General features: G+C 35.4%; 1 protein-coding gene and 1 long non-coding RNA gene across 11 annotated transcripts in view; both read right to left on the bottom strand.

Annotated features, from left to right (window-relative positions):
• The window catches only part of LOC122574861, a 55,837-nt gene extending 42,175 nt beyond the window's left edge, over positions 1-13,662 (bottom strand). Inside the window, exon 1 of the long non-coding RNA XR_006319217.1 lies at positions 13,444-13,662. This is a non-coding gene — a long non-coding RNA (uncharacterized LOC122574861). The remainder of the gene's footprint in view (positions 1-13,443) is intronic.
• Positions 1-27,154, bottom strand: part of LOC122574853 (furin-like protease 1) — a 230,282-nt gene that overhangs the window by 151,672 nt on the left and 51,456 nt on the right. The window lies entirely within an intron of this gene.

Below are 27,154 nucleotides of genomic sequence, written 5' to 3'. Positions count from 1 at the left end.
TATAGAAATATTGTACATATATATAAATGTTTGATCCGTGGATATAATCGAAAATAAACTAGTTCAAGATAATTTAATTCAAATCCCACTGTGCTCATTTATTATCCAATAATACATGAAGATTAATCTTCAATGTCCTATCGCAAGAAACTTGCAAAACAATGTTTTGTGTATGCGATATGCTTAGAAATAACAGTTGCATCTGCGAGCCTACAATTATTGTGCAACTCGAAGCTCGTGATACTATGGTATGTACAAGTACTTATATACATGTAGGTACAGTATGATAAATACGATGTTGTTACGCGTATGCGTCGCAATAGACTGACATACGGATAAAAAGTGACACATTTTCATGGCGATACGGGGTATTGGAAACGTAGAAACACTATTTTCGAACGCGACGCGAATTCGTGATCCTTGAAAATTGCTGCCTCCCCCCCCGAATTTTCCTATCCGTGTAACGTCACTGAATCCGTTCTATTTTGACGCAAAGATTGATCCTTCTTATTGGATTTGGTGGGTTTGCTTCCAGGAGATATTTCTGAAATTCTTTATAAATTCGTGGACTTCTGGAATGAACTGAAATATCTTTTCTAAACTTTCGTTAAAAAAGGGAAGATTACTTTATTAATCTAAAATCGAAAGAAAATGGAAAAGAAGCTATCCACTACAAATTGAAATTTTTTACAATTAATGATCAAAATGTAATCGTGAAAAATGGTTTTAAACTTTCGCCAGAAACTTCTGTATATAACGTGATAAAAACTGCAATAATTAAAAAAAATTTCAGCGATATTTTTCAGATTGAGGTAGATTTCAGCAGAGCTAGCGGAGAGAAGTATTATCTTTCTTCACTCGTTTCCAACAGCTGCACCAAATCTAGTTATACCGGAGGTGAATGGAATTTTATCGGGAAATAGATCAGATAATACGTAGAAATCCTTTTAGTGGCACAATTAGATGTACGAAGACGTTTAAATTTTTTAGCTAGACAAGTCGTTACGGATGATCGTAATATACTCATCAGATATTTAACGACCTAAGCTTCGCTGAAATATGACTGTCATTAATTGCACTCACTTTAGTATTAAGTAACAATAAGAAAATAGATAGAGATGCTTTGACCCAATAATATGCAAGGTTTCAAGTTTATAATTCTTCAATTTTCAGTAAAACAGATTCATGCAACTTACATTACGTCTAATCGTTACACTTAATATTAATTTCAAATCACTTTATGCCAAAATGAAAAATTAAACGCACTGTTTTAAAGCGATTACAATTCACCAGACGTTCAAAGTATCATACATATTTATATATATCACATAAAAATAATCATACTCATAAACTACATTGTTTCCGCGATACTTCATCAAAACTTTGTTTTGTAAATTGAGAACTATTCTAGAATATGAGAGATGGCTTTTCGAGACCGTAATTATGTAAGACGAAGAATCGAAAATTGCCAGTGGATTAATTAATTGTAAGTATAGAGAGTGCACAACCGAAGAACGCAATTTTCCACGTTTCCGGGTAGTTGAGCGCTCGAGGAAACACAAGCGCGCGAAGAAACGCAATCTGGCCAATTGACGTTTCGATTTCGAGATGCACAGAATTCCGACGCATCGATCTACCTACTGGTTTGAAAATAGATTAATCTCGATATCCCGGCATTTCAAGGAATTTCAAAGAATCGATAAACTCTAAGGTACAATGACTAAACTTCCCTTTCTCTCTTCTCGTGTACTCTGCTCTCATCTCTTGACACAACGTAAATGTTTCAGCATTAATACCATTTCAAGCCAGGCGCAATTCACTCTGGAGTATGTTCCCATTAACATTTATCGTGTATTATGATGTCAATATATGGTGTAATAATGGCATCGCTGGACTGAAGTTGAGTATGTTTTAATAACGGTAATAATAACGATACAACAAAACAAACAATAACCGTAAACTGTAGTATCGTGGACGAAAGGCCTAAGAGATATCGGACGAACTATAAACAATGTCGCGAGAAAGCCGAAGTGCCGACAGGCCCAACAATATATCGTCGGTCTTTCAATTTAATAGTTTCGCGGAAAAGGCCTGCGTGACCCTCGCCACGAGCGGTTGCGGAACACGAGCGTGGTGGGGCTAAGACAAAAGACAAAGGGATGCTAAGGGACAAAGACGAATTAACAGTCAGTGTTAGTTGAGAAGCCAAAGAGTGTGAATCGAGAAGTCAGGGAGTGCGAATTGCGTTGTCGAGAAAGTATAGTCCGCGTGAGAGAGAGCGTTGAATCCGTGGTGACGAGAGTTGCAAATTAACTATTTAGTTGTCTTAATTATAATACGTTATTGTGATCAGTTCACGTTAAACAACCATCGTTTCCTGTTTAACTAATATTTGTTTAATCCATTTATTGTAAATAAACTAATTGTAGTAAAGTTCCTACAAAACAATATAACCTGAAGTGCGATAATATAAAACTTATACGATAATTGTCCAAAGGAAAGTCTGCTACTGATTAGAATTAAAGATTCTGATTGTCTGTGTGAAATCACGTGCGTGCAATGCACGGAGACGAATGACTACTAGAGGTCCAAGACAGTTATGTCCAGACATCGCTTTGGCTAGAAGTACGAAGCCGGCTATTTAATCCGGCTTTCATCTTTTCCGCGCAAACCGTTGGTGCTACCGATATTGATCTGTCTTTTATCTCAAATCGTTGATGGCACATTGTTGTTGACTTTTCGTTATTGAGATATTTCATTAGAAGATTATATATTAATAAGATTATATTATATAGTTAAATAGTTTACGTTATCAATCGTAACTCGTAACAAACACAATTTAGATTTGTGGATAAAGATATTAAATTCTTGACAATTCTTTAACAAGTATTCGCGATAAATATAATATCGAAAAATCGAAACTCTCGTTTATGACTCACCGATGGAAAGGATCCAATGATTTATAACGATGGAAAAATCTACTTCAACGTGACAAATTATTACATGGTGTATCATTATCTCGTATTTCTTCGTTAATAAACCTTTCAAAAATATAAAATATGTTTGCAATACAAAACTGATTTTGTTTTCAATTTATCGTAGAACATTTAAAAAAACATATAACGTGTAAGGAATGTCGGTAAAAAATTTATCAACATAGAGAAACTTGGATCGATAGATCCATTCTCCAATTAAACTAATTTACTTTCTATTCACTGAAGCGAAAGCGTAAAAGTTCCATGATTCGAATCACGTTCGAAATTTGCATCTTGATCTACCATCTTAGAAAATGAATTATCCAAGCTTCTCGGTCTTGTCATTTACGACAGTCACGAAATCACTGTTAAATGCATGTAAACTAGCCGCGGTCGAATCATCCGTAACGAGAAACGAGATTTCGGAATAAATTGTTATTAAGACGAGCTACCAGGATCGATTATAGACGTCGGATTATTGAATTAGAAATTTGCCTCTACCGCCATTCGGGGACAAACATTTGCATCGATAATTGCAACCACGATCTTATCACGTCCGTAAACAACAAGCAGGATTAAAGAAATAAACAGAAAAGCAGATTATATGGAAGAAATGGGAATGTCGCGAATATTTTTAACTTTGCTAGATTTGTGAATAATGAATTTTTATTTTTTTATTACTGTTATTTTTATTATTATTTTCTTGACACTTGTGTAAAGAAACCAAATAATAAACCTTCGTATTCGACGCAGACGAACAAATTGAGACATAAAGATAAAGAACAACCAAAAAACAACCAATCTCGTAGCATAAGGAAGAAACAAAAAACCGTGTCTATGAGTTGAAATCGACTCGTAAAATGTTTGAACGAAAGTGTTAAAATATAGATGGTATTTTTCAGCGAAAGCTAAATCAAGTTGCAAAACGGCGTCGCGTCAGGGCCAATCGCCTAAGGCGATTCACCTTATTTCATCTGGCTCCAATTGTACCGGTGTTTATCTTTACTGAAAACCGAGGGTAGGTCTCGTGGGAAAGAGAGACCGACTCGTCAATCTACAATCACAATCGAGGGCAGTGCAATCGTTAACCAGTTTATCGCAATCGATTTTGAGGTGAATGACTGGGTTTGCGAGAAATTCACGAAAGACAGATTGAGCGAAACTGAAGGCAAGCCAGACGATCGCGCATAATTTGTCTACCCAACGGGACGATTGGATTTGCTGCGGAGATCAATCGTGGACGAGTTATCTGTTTACGGAACGATTAATCCGATTGCGAATCGTCGCTCGGCCCAACACTTCTTTCGCTCGCTTAATGTTATTTTAAGTTGGTAAGCTTGATGCCCCGATCGATATTAATACTGATCAATTATTCAAAATTAATTTATTAGCGTTATAGAATCATCGAGTATCGCATTTTAATTATTCAACTATTAGATTTTCGATCATTAATTCGGTTCCGAAATAACTATGTTGTATCGAGAATCGGATTGATTTTTTGCGTTATAGATACTATCTTTAATGATCGATCGTTATGAGGATTAGTGTTTATTAATTGTAAATAGACACTTAAAAATTGTTGAGCCAAAAATATTCTTTGTGTTATGTAAGTGAAAAATCAATGAGACACGATGTCCCATTCTTTAAAACTGTCGATTCCACAATTTCCATAAGTAGATTATTATCGAACAACACGGATTTTTCCAACGATTCGAAAGCCATCTGAATTCGCTCGGTCTCCTTTTCCCGATCGAAATTCGATTCGCGCGACGGTGGAAACAAAAGAAATCAACGTACAAACATACGAGGATCCCTTCGTTGAAATGAAATTTTAATGCGATCGACAGAATCCTTTGGCAATTAGCATTCGTAAAAGGGGTAATTGGCAGGTGGCGGCAGCGTTATAATTTTTCTATGCGAAATTAAGCCGTCTCTCAAACTGAACGTGCACGGGCATCCATGAGATTCATAAAGCGTGCCGTAAAACGGAAACGTTGCATTAAACCGTAGCGTTCCCGTGTTTTAGAAAAGCAGCCGCGTTATGTCGTTTGGTTTTAATTAAGTCAACGTCGCAGCAGAATACAGTTCTGTTAAAGAAAAAAAAAAAAAAGAAAATAGAAAAGATAATCCCGCAGCAGTCGGACGTGCGAACGAAATTAATTGAAAGCGTTTAAACGCCGTCGATTTTAACGTTGTGACGGAATTCGAGGGATAGATACCCTGCACGCCTGACCGCCAATCCAATTGAATTTTTTATTGTCGGTTTGCGGATTTACACACGAAATACAGAATAATCCTTTTTTAACGAACTATTCTCCAATTTTCAACTGATTGTGAGTAATAATCATGACTGTATACTTATAATTATAAGTTCAGAAGCATATAGAATTTCATACCACGTTTTAACCTGATACAATAGATAATAAAAGTAGAAGATAATGATGATGACATTTTGAAACACCGATTGACATTCCGGAAACAAGATTCTTCGTGTGACATAGATTAATCTCTAAAACCGATACGAAGAAATCGTGGATGCAGGTTAAACTTCTCCAGACGATTACGGCAATTAATTTGTTTGCCAACAATTTTTCATAAAAAGATAACACGAACCAACTTCCTACGTGCAGCCGAACTTTGCAAATTAAACCACTCCAAGATAGCTGCGTGATCGCGATTAGAGTTGCGCACGTGGCAACTTAACCTGCAAACTAATTCGAAGAACATCATGCTACCTGGCCCATGATGTACTTTTCGATAACATGGATCAAAGATACGAAAAAGACATCATTCTAATTATTCCTTTAGTAATTCTACTTTACGTAAAGAAATATGTAATATTACTTAAAAAGTTACATTCAATTGCTCTGTAAAACAGTAAACAATTATTGAAACGATAGAGCGTAGTGGTAATATAGAAGGGGAATATTAAAGATTATTAGCATAGCCGAGTTAAGCAACTAGTATCGTCCGTGACTATTAACACGGATTTGCATGAAATCGGGCGAATTTCAAGATTATAGCGAGTATAGCGGGAATCGATATTGGTTCGAGTAACTTGAATCGCGATTTACACTCCAGGTAGTATCGTGCATATTCTATCTAGAAATATTTATCTAAAATGAAAATCAGCGACCTTTCCACACGCGATTTATCAGCGAGATCGACACGCTGCTACAATTAAGGATCGAAATCCAACCGATTGCGAGCCAAATAAATATAACCTCTCCTGAAATCCTATCTCATAGAATTCGACGCGTGGCCGGTAAATAGACTTGCACCAATGGTCCAGAGTACTTTAATCCGACAACTTATCGCCTCTGTGTGCTTCCGACGAAAGCTGCCGAGATTAATGTCCATATTAATTCACTTTTTGGCGATCAGTTTATCTTTGGTAAGCAGTATTACGAAGAGAGGTCTCGCCCGATGTCTGAATTTTTAACAAAATTACGGAATTTCGATGAATTTTGAACAGTCCGATAATCTGATGATCATCTTGATAAAGATTTGACGATAGACCGAAAGTAATCGAGATTACAAAATGTAAAATAATTTTCTAACGGAATCTGTGTTCACGTAGATAGAGAAAATTATACACTATTGACAATTTAAAATGATTATTAAGCGAATCAATAATTTTCAGGAAAGTCATTGGCTAGTGAAATCTGGTTAATATACGTTGTATAAATAATAAGGGCGAACTAAAATTAATGAGCTATATTACCTGATCAAAGTGATGTTTCAATATGATCTCACTTTTTACTGATTTAATGTTGGCTAGGGATTTGCTGCTGCACAGCAGCAGAAAGTAATACATAATTCTGTATAACGACATAATCTCGGTAAATTCGGTGGGTACATTTTAAGTAAATTGCTTCTATGGGGGCGCATGCGAATTGCGATATTATTTAAATACAACCAGATATACAGTTTTTATCTTCTAAAGAATTAAAATATTCCATTATACGATTTGGAAATAAAACTGAGAAACTATCGTACTTGGAGATAATTTTAGAACAAAGTACTTTATTTCTTCACGAAACTTATTTAAATAAATAAATAAATAAATAAATAAATAAATAAATATATATATATATCAAACTTAAGCCCAGTTAAGAGTAAAACTTTCAAGCCCTGTAGATAATTCAATCAGGCTTGATTTATCGATTTAGCACTCTTAACAAACTCAAGTCCTACCAGTTTGAAGGAGATTCAGCAAAAAAGAACTGAAAATATTTCGATGATGCTTATATTCATTCAGCGTACAATTAAGCGTTATCAAGAAAGGAAAACGCATCTCATCCCAGCTAATTTTTTTAATTAAAACATTTTCTTCTTTGTTGCACACACCTGCCCTTTCATTTTTCACAAAATATTCTCATTTTCATTCAAGTATCACATTTATTCTGGGATAGAAACGATTATTTTTAAGAATTATTCTCCAACTTTATAGAAAAAAGCAAATTTCTGCTCGTACTCTTCTTTATTACTATAAAAAATATGGATTTGCAAGAAGATTCGCGATTTATCGATCATTAACTATGCAAACAGTTATTTCGCTTATCCATCTTGTTACCGAGGCGAAAAATAGTTATAGAAAATAAAGCGACGACTTTATGATCGGTGAAATAGGTGAAAATCGGAAAATTATCCAGCTCGGAAATAAACACGAGGAAGTTTGTTTGTTCGATGTACAGTGCATGGTAGTCAGAAGCCGATTAAACGGCTGGATAATCACCGTGTTTGAGAATAGCCTGATCGGATAATGATTTCAGTTAATTAGCTCTGAAATCCCCATGAGTGGACGGCCAAAGACTAACACTTACATTCGCGCGACCTGTGCTTAAGCTCTTTTGCTGGATTAGGCCATGATGAGTGTTAAACCAGAATCGATTTTGTTTCGATTCCATTTGTTTTTTTTTTTTCTTTCTTTGTTTGCTAAGAGTAAAAGGATTTTCTTTCTGGAATGACTGGCGTAATTTTAAGCGACTGTTAATTAACACTAATACTTAACTGTATTTCAGAGATAGATTTTTCGGAAATAGGTCGAGGATTCAAAAAATTGAATATGATATGAATGATGTAATATAATGCATCAGTCTCGCAGCAAACTATATAATTTCACGCGCGCACAAAATTTCACCGAATTAAATACGTCCCTAAAAAAAATGTTCTACGAATATTAATTTTAAGCTTATCAATATCAATTCTCTCTCTTCCGATCGATTGAAAAATTTTACATTCAATTCTTATATTGAAATTTTTTCAAAAATAACATTGACAGATTTCATACGATATTTTACCACGGTTTTACGTTTCACGTAAAAAAGCCAAGTCGACTGGAAACCGGAAATCGGATAAAAGAAACACTCTTCGAATAATGTAATTTCCGTTTGGCCGTAATAACTAGATCAAACATCTCGAGCAAACGCTAAAATATTCGTTTTCCGGCATTTCCAACTTTCGACCGTGTTAGGATGGTGAAACATTTGGCTCTGACGAAAAGGAGTATAATGAAAAAGCGATTTGATCCATAATCTGAAATCCGTGATCGTTCGGTTCACATGTGAAACACGGTGGCCACGTTTTACTTATTCGGCCATAAAACAATCATATGCTACAGAGCGAGGAGTTCGGTTCGTAAATCTTGATCTGTGAAAGTTCGGAAGGGAATTTGATGGACTCGACAGGCGGTGAAGGAAGGAAATTGTAAAAAGATCTTAGTTAAAAGGAGAAATAGACTTGAGTAGACTTTATTGCGAATAAAAACGAAACAATCGTTTTTCATGCATAGCTAGTGTGTCCGTTTTAAATTTCTGCAATATGAAACGTATGAAAAAATGTTTCAGAGGAAAATCATACGATAACGTTTATATGTAACCATTTAGGAACAACATCCGTACCGAAATAAGACGATACATTATTTAAGTAATGCCTGATTCAGAATTCCATGGATTTTGTAGAGAGTATCTACTTTCAGCACGAGCTGTTTATAAAAAAACATCGCTTTCTCGAGGGAGTAATGAAATACGAATGAATATGTAATATTGAACTACATTGTTCTTTCTTTTTTTCTTTTTTTTTTTTTAAGAAAGTCCGTTTAATGTTTCATCTTCCGGTATAACTACTGATTAAAGCAAGTTTCGAAATGATGCGTATCGCCATGATTTTCTTCAAGTTTTCTCTGGTGAAATTGCGAACAGAACTTTCGAATTGGAAGAAAATTCAAAGAAATATAATAGACATGATATACTTTTGTAGATATCATGAAAGGAAGAATTTAATAGATAACTGGACACAAGTTTTTTGTCACGAGCAGTGAATAAGTATTTATTAAATGGCCTTTGGTAGAAATACCAAAATTTTTACAACTTATGTAATTTCCATTATTTGTTCAACCCGATTGGGTGTAAAAAATTACGACAGCATCAGAGCGCGAACAAGTCGTACTTTCAAGTGACAATATCGATTGAAAACACTCGTCATGTAGCTGAAAAGCCGACCCTCGATTAGCCCTTTTAATATTCGCAACAAGGAAGTTAACACTCCTTTCAATCGATCCATCAGTAACCTCCCTTGCCATTCAATGTTCGCACCTTTTCACCCTATCGAAGCTCCACCCTCTGGTAAGCTTCCTCGATCCTCCTTTTATTCGAGCCTTTATAGTGACCAGGAGCAAAATCTAATCCATGGCACGTTCCTCGAGAATGTCACGAGAGATTGATGTAAAACAAGGACTGGTAAATCCGTCGAATCGATCCCTTGTGAAAATTCGGAGAAAAGGAGAGGAAAGTGGATCGAGCGGTCGATGTGGAGGGTTGCTTTCCACCACGACGAATCACGTTGATCTAAATCGGATCAGCTTCATCCCTGTTCGCCACCGCGAATCGCAGGTGTGTCGAGCTGGACTTGCCACAATGTTCGCAATCGAAAAGCCCATTTCTCTTATTTCCGTGCATTTTATCCCTCTGCCACGTTGCCCCATCTACCTTACGGCTCTTTTTTTCACCAGAAGTACATCCAACCACTCGCTGCACAGTGTCACTATCCCTTTTTAGATTTTCTAATCAGGTCGGTCTCCTTTGCCTCGCACGAGTGGCAAACTCTAACGAGATTTCAACGAGAAAATACTGCAACGACACTGACGGCTGTCGTATTCTAACTAAGCGTAACTAAACGATGTCGAGGTGTAAAGTAACTTTTTTGCGTTACAATAGTGCCAGAGTGAAGGATATCACGAGTTTGTAATTTTTCTTTTCATGCAAACGACGTATGAATTATTCGTCGATGCTCACGCCACGTTTTTATCAAGTTTCATATGGAAATTGAGATATTAATCAGGATTATGTTCCTCGTTTGAATGAAAAAAGTATGTTGATAATTATGGAGTGTCTGTTCGAACTTGTTCGTTTTTCGGCTCTCTGCGGTTTTTCTTTCTCCGATCTGGTTTCAATCTTTCGTTTTTGATGACTGTTTGTTTGCGGAATATTTCGTTTCACGGAATATCGAATTATGAAGGAAAGAATGATACGTTTGTTAAAATAGTATCTATATATGCGCAACAAAATAATAACGATTAGTTTGAATAATAATAAATCTTTTTCAATTAAATTTGATTTGTAATTTAAAATTTTGCGCTCACCGAGTATAAAACTTTGCTAACGATTCGACTTTCGTCTATATAAAACGAAATTATTTTAGGGGAGAACTGGATGATTTTCGTGACAATCGCCAACCGCGTAACAAACTTTATTTATATATCGATTTTGCATTCATTTGACTCTCGACTCCTGTCATTTCGCGTCACTCGCATACACGTTTCGATGAGCACACTTGTTTCCATGTTTATCAAACCTCGTTTCTTCTCAACGAGAGGACCTGTTAGCGTTCGTTTCATTATTTCGGGACGAGCTTGAAATAATCGGATAAATATAATTTCAGGGCTGGCTCAATGATCAAATGCGTTTCGCTGATAACATTTGCCATCGTTTCTGGTTGACGTCGAATTATGCACCAATGGATCGCTGCAATGTCGCGAAATCATTCCCGAATCTACCCAACATTTTAATTAAACGTTCTATAAAAATGTTGGAAATAATTGGAAATACCGAGAAGAAAAACGGGAACGCCGTTAATTTGTATCAACAAAATCTCCGTATTTCAATCAAAAATTGTAATTAAAACCGTAAGCATTACAATTTTGTCAAATAACGTTGGGAACGCAGAAATGTACCAGCGATTGCGAATATCAAGTACGCAGATTACATTGAAGTAGAAAATTAAATATTGTGCGTGTTTGTGTTTGAAGATTTAATTTATATGTTAAACAATTTACAGCGTATAAATCTATATGTTTTAGAAATAACGAAAAGAATATTTTGATATCGTAAAATAACGATAAAGAAATACTGGGAGGAACGGAAATATGGGAGAAAATTAATGTTGAAAGCTTTTATCTTTCATCGGGCCTTTAACAGTAAAATATTTTTACGTGGAATCGTATATACACCCGGTTATTTGTAATGCAACAAAACATTTGCGATCGAGGACAGAGTTTCTTCGCGTTTATCTTGAAGTAATCATTCCATCGGATGAACAAACATTTTTTTGCAATGCACGTAAAATACAAATTGAGGCCGCGATCGCGATCCAGATCGATACATACGCGTTTACGTTGATAACACACGCATACACGATCTTCGTACGATTGTTCGTTGTTCGTGTAAGTTAGATAACTATGCGATAATCTCAAGGATAATACCATATTTCACGAAATTTTTTTAAAAAATTGAATACAAAAGATGGGGTGAAAAAAGAGAAAAAGGCACGTATCAAAGCATAAAATCAACCTACATCTATCTCTAATTAGCACAACAATTTGCTTCTCATTATTATACGTGAATGAAAAGCATAGCATGAAATATTAATGCAAGTTTTGCAATTACCGCCATGCTTTCGCAAACATTGATTCTTCCCAGGGAATAAAATTTCCATTCATCATCTACGAAATAAAACAATAACAAGATAAACACGGTAGAATATAGACCAACAAGAATCTGAATTTTCAACGTGTACACTTTTCTACCATCGAAGATGAATAATTAAAAACAACAAAAGTAAATGTGCCAACAATCGACACATGGTAGATCTTAACGTCGTTGAAATCTTGGCTAAAAATATCCTAAAGTACATGACATATTATATCATATAATTATAAGATATATTATAAGAATTGTAATACAATAATCTTTTTTATGATCGATTTAAATAGCATTTTATTTTATGCTGTTAGATTAATTACTGAGAAAGTAGTTAAGTAATTGTTCGGTACGATAAAGAAATTTTGCTTCAACCAAAAAGCTAGGTACTTTCAATCTTTTTATTAATCTTCTTTTTTGTAATGAAATTTTATTTCTACGATATTAAGTTTTTCTGTGAACTCAGTTAGCAATAAATCTTTGTTGAAAATAAATACTATGAAATGGTTTTGATTTACTGAACATCATTTTTTCAAATTTTTGGCAAACAAAATATGTACCGTGCACACAGTCAAAATGTCTGCTCTGCTTTACGAGAAGGAAAAGGAAGCTATCATTCATCAACAATTTTTCAAGCACCATATTGAAAATTCTGTCGACAATGAAATTTGCAGGTTTGTTCTACTTTCTGCTTCTACCTGTATGCCAAAAACTATATCTTTTTTTTAATTCCTGCATGATTACAGATGCGAGTATATTGCGAACTTTGTTGCAAACGCTCAAAACTTGATTTTCCAAATGAAATTCTGAATGCGTGCTACCTTTTGAAGCGAACTAAAATATACATAAACATGAAATATGGATATGTCATCCTACTGAATTATTTGGGCAGTGGACAAAAAAATTGTCGATCCTCTTGCAAAATTGTTTATAGAAGACAATAAAAAGAGCAATCTAAAGTGTAAATCATATAGAAATGGAACTTTGAAATTGTAAAATTGAAAAAAAAATTGTTCCGTAAAAAGATCAGTCTGTAAGCGTATTGGTTAATAAACTGACATTTTTATATTGACTAAAATAATATATAAGTACATATATTCATAAAAATTAGGATATTTATAATCGACAGGCGCAAATTAAAAAATTAAAAACAAAAGACCTTCCTAAAAATATGCCTAAAAAATCTTGTGGTGAAGATGAAAAGCGTTATAACGTTATAAATACATAATATGAGAGAAAATAATAGTGCTATCAGAATAAAATGGCGATCCGTTGCATGTCTATCAAACCATATTCTCTCAGGAGAAACGAGTTTCTACGTCATTTCCAAAGCAATGTACAATCTATTCTATCTTTTAAAAAACGGCGTTACAATGGCATATCAGAAAACATAATAAATCAACCGAGTATCGTGATACACGTTGCCCCAGTGCCTACATAAACCGCTATCATAAGTACGATATTAAGGTCAACGGGGTAATGGCGTTTACCTTGACGGGGACAGTCGGTCGTGGTTCTCTAATATAACCATTATACGGCATTACGTTGTACGGAGAACGATTTAAACTTTTCCCGTTAATACAAGTACGATCGACTTAGCCGGAAGGGACAAGTTCGTCCAAGAAAACACAGAGTATTGTACTCTTAAGTAAAGGAATCGAGACAGCCAACGGCCAGAGAACTTTGCTGGTATGATTCATTCTGGTCTCCTACCTGAAACAAGCAGAGAAAAAAAATTAAATGAAAAATAAAATTTATGATTGTCGTTTAAATTCTGACAACAATAACTTAATAATCCTGATATTCTGAATAATTCTGAATAATTCTGAATATAATAACAATTCTGACAATAACTTAGAATCTATTTCAAAGTGGCTGAATCTATCTTTTGAAAATTTCTTCATTTACTACACTTTTTCTACGCTATTCCTGCACACTTTCCTCAGTCCGCTTAACCAAGATTAGACTTTCAAATAAAGCTTTAGAAATCCTTTCGAAATATTCGATATTCTGTGAAGTGTCTCGGTATTCCCTCTGATTGTGTCTTGCGGCACTCGGTAGTTTCTTCCCTTTTTTTCCCTTTTTTTGATAGAGCATTCTGACATCTCGGCAAGCATCACAGCTTCATCAGTGGTCTGATGACGCACTAATACCAACGCCAGACGATGATACCTTGATGAACGTGGCATCAATGTCGGTGAAACGTCGGAACACTCTTCCAACAAGGACACAAACTCCGGACATATTATGCTACGGAAGCCTGAGGCGGTAGGTACATATTAACTCTAAGAACCGGAGGCGTGTAAGTCTGAAAAGTCTGACTGCCCCGTATAACGAATTACTATGTTCGAAGCTTCGTTGTTAATTCTGAAGTGTTTTATTTCGAATTCGAGTTAATATCGGCTTCTGATCTTTCGAACTTTGAATAGAACCAATCTCCATGTAAAATTCTCTTCTCTAAACCTTCCTTGATTCGAAACTTTTCGCTGTTTTACATGCTTGTGTTACGTTCTCTTAGAATGTAGAATAAATTCACAAAAGGAATATTCAATATTAATTGGTTCGGTAAAAGAGATCCATTTACAAACTTTCGAAAGTTTAGCGTGTTCGCTGTTAAGTATTAACAGACTTGCAAACTTTAAAAGAGTTTGGGGATTTTTTCAGTTTTAAAGAACAAGAAGGTCGATTGTCGATGGTACCTTTGGTGATTCGTTGCAAAAGTTTATTACAATATAAAATTTATTAGTTTTATACTGACAGAAGGTTTCGATATTAATACGAAGAATGATATTCACAGAATTGGCCTAACAATGAAATCCAACACGTTCGTTTCGCTTTTTCTATTCTCCCACAGTAATATACCAAAGAAAAATATTGCAAAAAATAAATAGGTAGCGTAACGAAACACCGCTGCACGTGTCCTAGTAACGACATAGTTAATTGTCGAAACTAATTCTACTGTTATTAAAACTGTTATTATATAGCACACATAGTACTTAATTTATGCGGATACAAGAGTTACACGAAGGCCAAACGATGATACAAGGGGGATAAAAGAGAGAGATAAATTGATATAACACAATTTATCGAGGATCATGTTAGAATAAATAATGATATGTGTGCATCGGATTTATGTGAATACCTAATAGACGTTTTGAGTGTTGAAAGCTCTTGTAAATTTTTCATTCATAATAATTTATTATAAAATTTATATTTTCTCTACATTTTTCATTTCTTTGGTAAAATATAGATGAATTTTAATGTTCACAGGAAATTTGCACAAAATTGCAATCATTCGACACATATTTTTAATTCCATATTGTATCATCACAATATTTTACCATTTAATAAAATGTTTGAAATTCTGAAACGGATTAATCGTTCATATTACCAATTCCCTTCCGATAGAGCGGAAAACAAACAATTCTCAAACAATATATTGTTAAAACAGTTTCGTTCGTTTAAATTCGATACATACTGACTTTAATATTCCACATCATCTAGTACTATTCCATTATTCCATATTTCCTAACTGTAGTACTGCCGTATCGATAAATTAAAAATCTATATGTTCTAACACGTTTCTTATTAAATAACTAATAACGATATCTACGCTTAAATCCACGCTAAAAGCACCGTTAATGAACATTTCTAAATGAGCACCAGAATAATCTAGAAACCGAAGCAAATTCTACTTCACAACTTTTTGCGATCATACATATTCTAGGTACGACGATGCCTTTATTCGGTGCATCCAACAGTAAAAAGAAAAAGAAAAAAAAAGAGAAAGAAAAAGAAAGAATAAATGATTCGCGGAGTCGAACTGTAAAAAAGTTTCTTTAAAAGTGGTAACCTACTTTGATTAATTATACGGCCAAGTAGTAATTGCGTCTGGAATGAAAGCTTTGGGCCTCGTAGAGATACAAATGGGTAGGTAACCCTCATTTCTCGACTCGCGACATGATTTTTGTCATTTCGTTCAAGCAGGCTACTGCTAAAATATCCTTTCACGTTAATTTACAAAGGAAAATTCCTAGATGTGGCGCATGCAGTCGAGTGCATCGAAGAACCCGGTCGTTTGTGAGAACGATGCGAGTCGATAAATAAATAATACAAGCTCTCGATACACTCGGACCGTGCCAGCCAACTGCTATTATTTCCATACAGAGTCCCAACGAGGTCATGCGTTTCTTCGATGCACTTTTACCGGTAGCCACACGCAGCATCCTCTCTAGGTTTCGCGTGTTCGAGCCACGTCGACCTAATAACAAGCCATTCCCCATGAGAACGTTGCGTTAAGACAACAATTCGCAGGGTGACTAACCAGGAGAGAAAAAGTCGCGGCGATTTACTGCGAAACTATGAACGCGCATCGGGAAATCGTTTCAACGAGCATCAGGTTACTCGTGAAATATCGAAACGAGGCAACGAAGACATTTTTCGATGAACGAATAATTAATTTCGTACAATATATTACAACAATGGTAATTCTAGAGCTAATCCTTAATAATCTTATAATTATGTACAATATTGAAGAAACATGCTACGAAAAAAATCAAAATTTCCAATAAGAACCGACGCTCGATGAAAAATATGGAAAACATCACTAGTTCGATTTTTACGGAACGTTCGAGTCGCGGGACGCAGAGGCGGCCAGCAGAAAATCGCTTCCGCTATTTCAATTGCACATTTAATTATCGAAAGTCCGCGTCGTACAACGAGGTCATTGCGGTGACGGAGAAAAAAGAAAAAATCCAGAAATGCACTCGCGAATGCGGGTACGTGGCCGGACAGAAAACGAAACGCGACCCAGTTTCGCTTAAACAGCGTGTATACTCCTATACATATTTTGTTCTATATCATGGCGTTGGCCGCTGCAAACGAGACGGTGCATCGCGATTTCCATGACTGCCGACGTATCCTATTTCCTTTCTCGAAATCTCGACCGAAGGAAAATCATAATCAGATGTGAGCACATCTCGATGAATGTGATAGAACATTATACTAGCATAGTATCTCTTAGGTTAGGGTTAACTATATTAGATAATACTAGGTGATATTGGATTTCCCGAATACGATCCTACTTGAATTTTCATGCCAATTTATTTCTTAATCACCTGCATACAGTTTATGATTATCTACGACTACTTACAAAAAAATTTGTCGAAAGCAAAAGTTTTCACTAGAATTGAGGCGTTTTTGAAAAATAATTCCATCAGAATTAAACTATAATATAACTAACTAATATAAACTTACACAACTTACTAGAGACTATGATTTTTCCAAAGTCAGTAAGCTTATTACTAGCATTTCCCACCTTTTTGCGTTAAGATATTTTTCGTTTAAAAGAATATACAAGATATCAGATGATTATAAAAATCTGACGAAATTTAGTTTTAGAGAGAATTTCAAACAATGGCGCACGATATCAAATTCTTGTACTATATGTAGTACGATTATAACGTTACTCAATTGTATAATATTAAATTCTCGATTATTTGTTATATATACCATTTCATATGCAATATGCAACAATCTATATCGTTTGTTCGTGGGAATATTACACGTGTAATAGATAATTATTGAAAATTATTTAGCAGAAAATTTATTTACATACGATTCTCTGAAATTAAGAATTTCGTCCGTTCCATTATCTTCCTTCCGAGTTCCTTGATTCGCATTTAAAATTGCGATTCGCGCGGCATGTATCTACTTATGTACTTAAAGCTACTTTGACATTCGTTGGTAACGTTACAACGTCTAACTTTGTAAAGCTGAGCAAAATTGTGGGCAGAAAGTTACCGCGTTTAATCAACTCCAATATTCTACAGACCTGATTCTTGCCGAGCCGTTTTACTATCTCAAACCTGATACTGAAATTAAAAGATCGACGTTTGTATGTTGCAGTTTGCTTTGAAGAGGCCAGAACGTGTAGCATCTGATTAGCGAAATTAAAAATTACAAAGAAATGCTCTTTCTTGGTATGGAATTTTTAAGAGAATTTCTTTTAAAGTTTCCACGAATCAAAATTTCAAACGAAATGAAATCTAAAAGACTGTTTCAAACGGAGCGAAGTCGACAAAATTTCTTACGTGAGATTTTAATTTCGATCCCTTCACAGATGAAACTAGAGATTCGAGTTTTAATTATAGTAAACGATCATGAAAACTACAGAATTGCGATATGCAATTTTCTAGTGCAAACATCGACCAAGTTCCCCACAGTAAATAAGCAACTAATGCATTTTATTGATCTCAAATGCTGCATCGCAAAAGTAAATTTCCGAAACAGCTGTATTGGAAAAACATATACGTAAAGTTTGTAAACTGGTGACCAATAAAACTAGCTAGAGCTTTTACGCGATAAACCTAATTTCCAAAGCTTTAAATTGTAAATCCTTAAATTTGTTGATTGTATAACCTTTTCTCTGCATCGCGATACTTAATTTAGAATTTAGACTGTTTCTTTTCGGATGAATTTCTCAAAGTTTGGTAAAGCTTCCAATATATTTTATAGACTATATTTTACATATGAAGTCTTATATCGAACGATGCTTGTAAACTACATCATACGTGGTGCACAATCAGCAAAGTATCGTTACTCTTTTAAGTTAAATTATATTCTGCTCAAGTTTAAACCTACTAGCCCTGCAATATTTCTACGCGTAATGTATGTAAATTAATTCTGTATGAACGGAATTTTGTTTAGCCAATAGGAAAATGATTGTATGGAAATTGGATGATAACAGAACTGATAATTGCTGTACGTGAACTAATTTGTGGCAGTACAAGGTTGTGACAGTAAGATATACCTAATAGCGCAGTGGCAAGTAAAAAAAAAAAAGGAAAGGTAGGGACATTAATTTTCAAGTCATACAGTGTTACAAAGGATTTAGTAGATAAAAAGTTAGAGATTCGAATTTTTAATTTAATTTCCTCATTTGCAAACTAATTTGCCAACCCTACAGGAAGCCCCCATAAATTATTCTTGTTTTATTGCAAGTTAGAGAATGATTTCGCAATGTGTGTCAGGCTTTCAACTAGTGATATTTTTAATTAAATTAAATTCGCATGGCGAGTTCTCAACTCCGCCGTAGAAAGGTTTGCACAATGATAGCTGCCGGGAAAAATTTCCGAGTTTGAAACAGATCCTAAATTTTGTGTTCACGAATCCTCTGCTCAAATTGCGGTTGCACAATGCGCGGTATTATGATGCATAGAGCAGGAAAATTCACGTAGCCCGTACTCGAAATTGAATTAGCAAACGAGGAAATAAGTGAGTCATTCAACAACGGAATCGTTTGTGTCGGGAGGCTTTTAAACAGCGGGAAAGATCGTTGATGTATCCAAAATCTGCGAGAATAATTCGTTTTGTACTAAAGAGAATATCTCTGTAATAACGGCAGTTTTCAGTGGAGTAAAAAGCGGTATCCCGGCTATTTTCACGGAAAATATTTATCGAGAGGATAATTCCCATTTTGGTTGCTTTTCTTCCTTTTCGTTTCGTTTTTGAAAAATAGAAATAGGCTACTCAAGCCCAGATCACGTGTATTTTTGGAATATGTTGAACTTTTTCAAATGTAACCTTTCAAAAGAACTCACAGAATTGAAATCCCGTTCGATTTTGGTAGAATGATATTGGAAACTGTATTTTGATGTTGCAAAATTGGTAATACGAGAAACATCGAATAATACTTCGAAGTAATTAGAGAAATTAATCGCACAAACTTATTCTTTCAATTCATTTTTAGGGTCTTCACAGTTTGCCGATTCGGTTAATCTAGAATCTAGTACGCGAGAAAACACATTGAATTTCTGGTAGCAGGCTCAACCTATTTAAATTCTATGCATTTATGCAATAATAAAAATGCAAACTGTTCGCAGTTTATATAATTCTATTCTATTAGTAACTGGAAGGTACACTTCCACGCGATATAACAATGTCCACCGTTTGCGCGAGTATTAGACACAGGCGATGCGCACAAAGCCCACGGTTTGAATAAAATAACAATTCCTTTATGTTTTAACAGCGTTCGTTAATTACAAAGCATAAGAATCATTGTTATCGTCTCGCGCCTCACACAATGTAGGTATAATGCATTAATAAACTAAATACCTTGCTTCCATTTCAATTTTATAAAGTTTCATGGGAGATTGGAAACTACTGCATTTATTTATGTAGTTTGTTCAAATTAATATTAGAAGATATTAAAGAATTTGAAGTTGAGAGGTTTAAGATCCACACATTTAGAGTTTTATGTTGTATAAATAAGTTAATGCATTTGTCTTACCATTATTCCCAGAAATAAAGTTTATAAAAAAGAAAATAGTCATAGTGGACATCGATGAAAGAATCATTTATGCAACAGGCATAGGAACAAAACGATGAATTTATTACAAAGTACAAAAAGGCCAAAGAAAAGCCCCGTAAGATTAACGAGCGTTGGTTGACAAACCACGGACGAAAGTCTGGCGGTGAATTTCAACTACGAAAAGGGTTTTCAAGCGTGTCACCGATGTCACAGGCCGTGGATTGTCCGCCGATGGACATCATGAAAAATCTACCTTTACCCGACGAACTTCAGAAAGAGGCTGGTTTTTATTAAAACCTAATGATCGAGCGCGTATAACTTCGCCGTAGTTAAAAGGGGAAAAAAGCCATTTTTTGTTTGACGTGGCTCTAACAGCAGGGATCAGAGCCTTTGAATCTTTTGCGGCCAGTCGGAATCGATGGAGAACGCTGGACAGGTGAAAACCGTCAACGTACTTCATGGCTTTCGCGTCTTTACGAACTTTTTAACGAAAAACTGAAATAACAAAAAAACACATTTTGGTTTTAATTTCGCTGATTACAAAAATTGGCGGCGAGTACTTTCTTTGTCTCATATATATATATTGTCGTATACCTCGTATCACTAGTAAAGCCGAGTTTAATTTGAAATTAAATTTGAATCAAAGAGCGATAGAAACGGAAATTTAGCAGCTCCAAAATTTCATACAAAAGAAAGCTCACACACGTATCAAACAACAAACCCTGCGGTGCTATACATATATTTCTAGTAAAACGCTAGATTCCTATTTCGTTAAAATAATTTCGTTTTACGAATTGAAGAAGACTCGCCACTATTTTAAACGCAACAATCGCGGTGAAACGAATTAAAAAATCTTGTGTCACTGAAAAATTATCCAGCTTTTAAATACTAAACACGCCAGGGAATTAATTGTATTGACATGAAAAAGATACAAAGTGTAATCGACTGAGAATTTCGATAACGAAGAAGCTGCTGTTTTGCAGATAATGAATCGTAGAAACGTGAAAGAGTAGTACTGGCGCATAAATTAAAAAATTACACGGATGTAATCGTGTCACGTGTAATCAAGTATCAAAAGTATTTTGTAAATTATTAAGCGGTACAGCAGCCACGTCCATTTTTCCTCGTTAAACGTCAAGAAAATGTTATAAATCTTAATTATCTGACATTTCGCCGTTGAATATCGACAACAATAAAGATTTGACTAAACATATCAATACTAACCACGTCAACGGAAAAGTTTCGAAATGCCTGTATTTTTAAATGCGAGAGAGAACAAAAGGCTACAAAGTGCTCAAAAATCGGCAGAATCTCGTTTTCCCTTCTTTTTTCTCTTTCCCCGCTTTTTTTCTTTTTTGCCGAACATATGGAGTCAATATCGTGACGATACTACTCCAGGGAAAAGTTATTTCACGGTAAATCAGGTCGAGACTTTTAGTCGCGCACTGTGAAACCAATCTATCGATGGGTTCAACCTTGTTTCAAATCCTTTTTTCGTTGTATTCACTTCTAAACGGGGTAAAACTTTAATAAGATGCTAACTGACACGATTGCTATTAGCATTGCTTTCTGGTGTATACTTATTCGTGGAAACCCGTTCATCCTGTGCAAGAGAATTTCATTTCGCAATAAAATGGTCTCGATGCTTAAAGTATTTGTTATACACAGTGTTATTTCTGAGTCTTTATTAATAAAATCACTTTTGACATAATTACTTTAAAGTAGTTTCTCTAAAATATTCAGATTAGCGCACGTAAATCTATTTAACCAGAATATTTGCCAATTACAAGCAATAATAAAGCACCTCGGAAAGCACGTGTCACAGCATGTGTCATGCGGACTGCAAAGTGCGTGTGTTGAATTGCAGAATAGAGTTTGCAAAATCAAATCTACCCCATGCTTTGCACAAACAGAAACGTAATGTGCTATCTTTAATATGCATGTCGTTCGAAACTTTCAACGGAATAACACCAATTACAAAAACACACGGATCTGCCGCGTGAATATGAAACGAAATTTTCAACGAGTATGTACATATCGTTGTATTCAGACGATTTCGTATTCCTGTGAAAAAGTAAAAATTACACCGAGTTGTCGCTGAAAATGAGTCGATATTTATCGGTTTGGCTAGAAAGAAATTAACTTTCATGGTACGAATCGCATCGCGTCGTTTATCATGTCTTTTATTGCGACATTAAGCTATCATACCGATATATACGAATCCCACCTAGTTCAATAAATTTTATGATCCTTCCACCGTTCGTTTGTTATCGATATCAAGTTGTTATTCTACAAGAACTATCGTTTCACTTTATGGACATAGAATATTAATTGAATATTAATTACTTTATACCACAAGTACTAACATTAAGAGAACTACCTAATCGCGTTATTGATTGCAGATTTTAATGATAATTAATTACATTTCTGAAAGTTTGAGTATAATTATTCTACGCTCTTAAAATGTAAGACAGTACGTGTTATAAAGAATATCTGAGCATATAAAAGAAGTTCGATTGTTTTTCACTTTAATGATAAAAAGTTATCATTAAATATACATTTAATCTTCGTCTGCACTCACGCAACATTTCTTCTACACATTTAATAATCATTATCATTATCCAACACAGTGTCCGCGTAAAAACTTGCACGGTTCTACAGAAAAATATTAACTAAAAACCATTTACATAGCATTAACAGTGTGCCTTGTTTTATTCGTCACGATAACACGACAGTACGAGGACTTTCTCTTTCTAAATTGTGACGGCAAACATCTACAGAAAGAACATGGATTTTAGTAAAACCGGCAACGATTCTGCGTTGCATAATGTTACCGATTATGCGCCTTTCTTTCTCGTGAAAAAAGCGTCGCAAAGGCGGCCATTGTGCCATCGATCAAAGCCGTGAAATAGCCGCTTTGATAGAAAAACGGGAGATTTAACCGGACTGGAACGGATATAATTATTTTATTTCACTTGTCAGGAACGAACTGCAGTCAATCGTTTAACTACGACAAAATCGTATCTACAAACTTAATGGTTTCGATCCGTGCGATAAATATTTAAAATATATCTATGAGGATATACGGAAAGAAACTAGAAAGTAAAGGTTCTTTGTTCTGTGTACGCAAGTAATATATGCGATATATAATATGTAAAGTAATTTTTACCATTGACAAAGACAAATGATCTTCAATAAACGTGAATCAAAAAACAAAAAAGAAAATGACAATGACGTTTTCGTAACAATTCATTCGAGCGGTTAATTGTGTCAAACACCTGTTAAATAACAGACACGGTAAGGCAGGTAAAATGCATCGGTTGAAACGACACCCGTTAACAAGGACAATTAAAACATATTCGATTATGAAGCTCGTTTCTCCAAGCTTCTGGGCTCGTTAAAGCAATGCTATTAGAGAACGACGACGCTCCGTCATGGTTCATTAAAAAGTGAATTCATCGGTATTTTTTTTTTCACGGTATCCGTGTTGCCTTGATTAACGATCGATGCCTGTCGCTCTGATAGTATATTGGTCGAAGCGCGAAGAAAAGATAAAAGGACGGAAGAAAAGGAACGAGTAGAGGCAAACAATAAAAAGGACAAAGAGAGGACAAAAAGGAAAACAGTGGCTAGAAAACGTGACGATGGAAAGAGTTGCGGAAGAAAATGACCGGAAAGTGGAACACCTGAACGATATCACACGTTCTTCCGGTCAACAAGTCCTTATCGCGCTGATAATGTACGAGCCTGCAAGTTTCAAACAGGCCTCCGGAGCTGATTGCATCGACTAATTACTGTGGTCGACGCGTACCACCTACCAGAACGTATATCCCTCTTGCGGAATCGATTATAAGATGATAGCGATCGAATTTGATGAGTGATTTCGACGAGTTTCAGATTAAAGAAGACATTTATTCATGGAATTTTTAACATATTTTTCTTTCCCCGATTACAAGACATTAGCGATCGAATTTGGTGTATGGTTAACGACGAGTTAAAAGTACTTTCTTTAACTTGTATCTAAAGTTTTGAAGATCGATAGAAAGATTACAATTGAAATTTCAATATTTTAGCAGCTTAAATACACGGTACACGCGCGTATGTATCGAACAAAACAAATTTTCAATACCACAAAGTTTCTTCTTCTTGGTGCTTTAAAATTGTAACATCTGTCGAGTCTTATCGATAAGAGAAAAGTTTTCGACGGATTAATCTGAAACACTGTGAATAGTACTGTTTAAGAAATGCTGACACGGTTTAAAGTTCAACGAGAAGACGATAACGCGAATCAGCGTTAATTACTCATTTCGTGTCCTATTGATGGGCCACTGCGATGACACTTTAATTACCATTGCAGATTACGTTATACGTGGCCTTGAAATTAATCTAACATCACGTTATATAAAATAATAAATTATTAAAATTGATTTAGATGGAAATAAATATATATTTCAATGCTAAATGTACGATACGTAATATCCTATACTTCTATATTCATTATCTTCGTTGCAACGTTCCCCTGAATTCTGCGTAAATCGGTACATTAATCATAAGTACATCGAGAAGGCAGTTCCGCCCGTTACAAAGACATTTGCATAAAAATTTGCAGTTGTTCTGTCACTTTACAATCACGTTCGTTAAATTCTTCTAGAAAACGATCGAGCTAAATAGATTCCATGAAAAGTGTCACAGATTTGTTGGTCTTTGTCATAGTTTCTGCGGTCAGAAATCCATTTTCGCTTAGGTAACGAGTGAAATTTCCAGTTAGAGTTAGCAATAAACACGATTATTTCTTTGTTGAATTTCTAAAACCTGTGGTTATAAGTTCGCGTAATCATCCGGTTGCGATTTAGCGCTGTTTGACTTTTCGAACGATCGAGGAGAAATCGAATGGATGAGTTGCAAAACCGTCGATTTGCCCTTGCACAATCTTGGCCATTTCGGCAAATTGGTCGCGGTAAATTGAGACATCATGCGGAAGCACGCGATTTAATGCCGGAAAAATTCGAATCAAGTCTTCTGCAACCCATATATTGGCATTTCGAAACTTTCTGATATACCTAAACTAAGAGAATTACATAATGTGTGAAACAGGAAATATAGGACAGAATAAGAAACGACAGTTACAAATTCTAAGAAGAAAATTCAGTGCTTTCTGTTGGATGATCTCAGGAGTGAATCACGATTTTAAGAGAGAATATCTGTTAGATCCAGAAATATGTCTTTTAGAAATAGATGATAAATGGACAAAGTTTTGCTAAAAGTCAAGGTCTCCTTTTACAGTACTGTGACATCGAAATGCAATATTAAAATGTATACATGAGAAGTTGGATAGATGGGAAACGCAGAATGACCTATATCGTTGAAACCTCGGGATGGTAACACCAATGGCCATTATCATTGACCTTATTATTTCACAGAGGATAGACCAGCCTTTATCAATCAACTTAAATATTCAATCTTTTCCAGTGTTTCTTCCTCTTAACCTGAATGGTATTCACAAGCACGAGTTAATCATCAATTGAACCTTTTTATTTTGACAAAGAATACTCGAGAAGCTAGCTCGAAACCTTTCAATAGCCAAAGCGGAATTAAAATTTATTATCATATAAAATTTGTACACGATAACTTTTATTTGGAATTTTATTTATTCTAGCAATACGCAGTGCATGCAACTATTTTATAAATGTAGATGTAAATAAGACGTATTTCGATATAAAGAAATGTTATCTAACAAGTGAAAAATTGCGAATATCGGAGTAGAGGATGAAATTTATTTTCGCGAAACATACCGAAAGGAACGAGGCTCTATTTTACCGTGGCAAACTCACCGGACAGTCTACAATCTCGCAGTGTACATTCCGCATCGGTCTTCATTCCGCGTCGTTACAGTTCCCTCGAGCACTAGAACCACTTCTTTCACCTACGTCGGCCAATTGAATGGGAGGAATGTTCCATGAAAAACGGCCAATCAAACGCGCCAAGCTTTTCAACGCGGGCTGTATACGTCGTTTTCAAAACAAGAATAAAATACTATTGGGCTGGTCGAAATTCGCGGGAACGAGATGCTATGTAACGAGGAATCCCTTCGTTGAAAACGAAATTATACGTCGACTAAGCGCGCTGCGTACTTCGTGAATCGCGAAATTAATAGGTGAACGCAGCGTACAGCGTGGTAAGGGGCATGTTCATTTTCGAGTGGCGACCGAATTACGGCGGCTAACGCTGTAAAATCGGCTGTTCGACGCGAAATCAACTTACACTGTACGATGAAAGCCGGTAACATCGAGGATACAAACTATGTGTGCCTGTTATTCCAAGCTCCAGATAAAGCGGAATTCGGATTAAGGGGATATTCGAAATTATGTTTCATCGATGAAATAAACTCGAAAAGAATTATGATCGATCGACGAGATACAAGGAGGTGGGAACCGTAGAAAGACGATTGTTGAAAGATTAATCGATGGGAATCGTCATAGAGCGTAAAATCTCGTGTGTATTCGCTTCGACCGAACGATCGAAAATTAACCACAGATCGAATTAAAAGGAAAATGGAATAACTTTGTCAAAGATTGGAATATCATACTCGACACTGTTTCGAGAGAATCGTATAAAATCGGATGGGGAAGATTCAAATCGGTCGATAATTGCAATTACACCGGTACGACGATCAGTCATTTCGAACAGCATGTTTCACTGTCGTGCTTTTAAGCCGATTTCTCACGGGACGAGGTGTTCCGCCAGCAGTGCTGTTGACGTAACACTGGTCAATGTGTATCGGTCGATGAATTCATAACTCGTATCGCTTGTAACTGAGCGACCCGAAATGTTCAGCCTCGTGTCAGCACCATGTGTGACAACGTTCTATCATATGAAATAGAAGCGATTAT

Source organism: Bombus pyrosoma, linkage group LG14 (genome assembly GCF_014825855.1).
Source record: "Bombus pyrosoma isolate SC7728 linkage group LG14, ASM1482585v1, whole genome shotgun sequence".
NCBI classification, from domain to species: Eukaryota; Metazoa; Arthropoda; class Insecta; order Hymenoptera; family Apidae; genus Bombus; species Bombus pyrosoma.
Note: the sequence above shows the minus strand (reverse complement) of the source record. Positions and strands in the feature narration are given on the sequence as shown.